Consider the following 2,625-nt stretch of genomic DNA (forward strand, 5'->3'; position numbering starts at 1 on the left):
AGCTGTCGGAGGGTGAACTCCAGTCGCAGGCATCCTGAGAGACCTCTTTTTAGAGATTCGGCCGGGGGGATGATCCTGAACAAGTTCGCCGGAGAAATGAATGAGAGTAAATGCAAATGGCCGGGGGCGGTGATTGAATGCTGGAAGAAGTAAATGCACTGGGGATTTTTAGACAGGTTTGGGCCGCATGGGAGCGTAATACCCTACTCCTGTTTGATTTCTATATCACCCTCGAGGAAATCTCTCAAGGATGTTTTGGATTACAAAGAGCTCGATCTCCCTAAGGAGCTGGGCTCCTCTGGCTTTCTAGTTCTTCTCGACTGGGTCGGCCGAGCTTGGGCGAGTTGGTCTGGGCTTCCTCTCTGGTGGGCTCTCTCCTTCCTCTGTGTGTCGCCTCTCTCTTTTGTTCGTCCCTTGTTGTGTCTTGTGTCCCTTCTCTTTTTGCTGAGCCGCCGCTGCCTTAAATGTTCCTCTGCTGCGACATACCTTCAACGGGAGGAAAAGGGCCCGAGCCCCGAGGCACCATAGATGGAAAGCATCATCATTTTCTCTGGGCGAGGTGACCGGGGAGTGGAAAATGCGTCGCACGCCCGGTCACCCATCGCCATAAATGCCCTAGCGCCGAACGCCGTAGAGAGGGCCCACCGGGCAGCCGCAGAACAACCGGCGTGCCCGTCCTGTCCCATTCCCCTGCCACGGCAGCGTGGCAGACGGAACGCCTTGGTACTGACGACGTTATCCCGAGACAAACAGGATCGCACGGGACAAGACCCGTGAAATTTAATGTCCCCACGCCTCTCTGCCAGAACGTGGCAGGAACTGGCGCTCAGCGCGGCGGGAGCAGTTGAGCATGTCAGGCCACGTGCGCTCATTAAATGTGGCCTCGGGTCCTTGACTAGCGGACACGTCATCGGAGGGCCCCTCGGGGGGCTTTCGGGGTCCTCAGGGAACCGAGTGCTCGGGGGCACTGTTCAACTCCCCGAGCACTCTCTCCCGAGCACTCTTGTACGGAAACTTGGGGAACCGAGTGCCTGCGGGCGGCCGCGTGGCGGCCCCGCGCACTCTCTCCCGTGGACTCCTGAATGGATTCGTCGGGGCACCGAGTGCTCGCGAGCAGCCGCGTGGCGGCCCCGAGCACTCTCTCCCGGGCACTCTTGGTCGGGACCTCGGGGAACCGAGTGCTCGGAGGCGGCCGCGTGGCGGCCCCGAGCACTCTCTCCCGGGCTTTATTCTTTGACCTACGGGAAAGACACCGCAGGCTCTGCCACGTGGCGGATGGCTGGCTCGGACTCGAGTTCCGGGGACCCCCGATTCCCGATACGCCGACAGACTGGTTGACCAAGTACAATGGAATCATTGGATGTGCTAAGAAGTCAGTACAATTGACACACACAAATGGTACCAAGGTGTAATTCTAGGCCACAACAGGTTTAGCTATCAACTCCATTCTCAACAAGGCCAATGAAGTGGAAGATAGTAGAGTGATCAATGAATTTCTAGACGTCTTCCTGGAGGATTTGCTAGGTATGCCGCCCGATTGCAAAATTGAGTTCGTCATTGAGTTAGTACCTGGAACGACTCCTATATATAAGAGACCATATAGAATGGATGCCAATCAGTTGACTAAGCTCAAGGAGCAAATCCAAGTGCTACTAGACAAAGGGTTTATCTGCCCTAGTTCTTTGACCCGGGGAGCCCCAGTTATCTTCGTACCGAAGAAGGATGAAACAAAAAGGATGTGTATAGATTATCGAGCCCTTAATGAAGTAACAATCAAGAACAAGTATCCTCTACCCCGCATTGAAGATCTGTTTGACCAGTTGAAAGGAGCATGTGTGTTCTCTAAGATCGATCTTTGGTCTGGGTATCATCAACTAAAGATTTGGGCCTCAGATATTCCAAAGATGACATTTGTTACTCGATATGGTCTATACAAGTACATAGTAATGTCTTTCGGGTTGACCAATGCTCCAGCCTACTTGATGTATCTAATGAACAAGGTCTTCATGGAGTATTTGGACAAGTTTGTCATGGTATTTATTGATGACATCTTGGTTTACTCCAAGAATAAGGAAGAGCATGAGGAACATCTAAGGATGGTATTGCAGAAGCTCAGAGAGAACCAGTTGTATGCTAAATTGAGTAAATGTGAGTTCTAGTTGAAGGAAGTTCCCTTTCTTGGTCACATTATATCAGCAGGAGGTGTGTCTATGGACCCAGCCAAAGTAAGGGGCGCTCTGAACTAAAAACTACCGCAGAGTGTTTCAGAGATCCAAAGTTTCTTGGGTCTAGCAGGATATTATTGTCATTTCATAGAAGGTTTCTCCAAGATAACTAAGTCATTGACAGAACTGCTAGAGAAAGGAGCAGAGTTCAAGTGGATAGCCGCTCGAGAATTTAGTTTCAATGAGTTGAAGAAAAGGTTAACCCAGAAGCTATTTTTGGTGTATTGTGATGCATCTCGTCAAGGTTTGGGTTGTGTGCTCATGCAAGAGGGTCATGTGGTAGCATATGCTTCCATGCAGTTAAGCAAACATGAAGAGAACTACCCGACGCATGACTTGGAGCTAGTTGCAGTAGTTCATGCACTAAAGATATGGAGACACTACTTGATAGGTCAAAAGT

The sequence above is a fragment of the Phragmites australis genome, chromosome 20 (genome assembly GCF_958298935.1).
Source record: "Phragmites australis chromosome 20, lpPhrAust1.1, whole genome shotgun sequence".
NCBI classification, from domain to species: Eukaryota; Viridiplantae; Streptophyta; class Magnoliopsida; order Poales; family Poaceae; genus Phragmites; species Phragmites australis.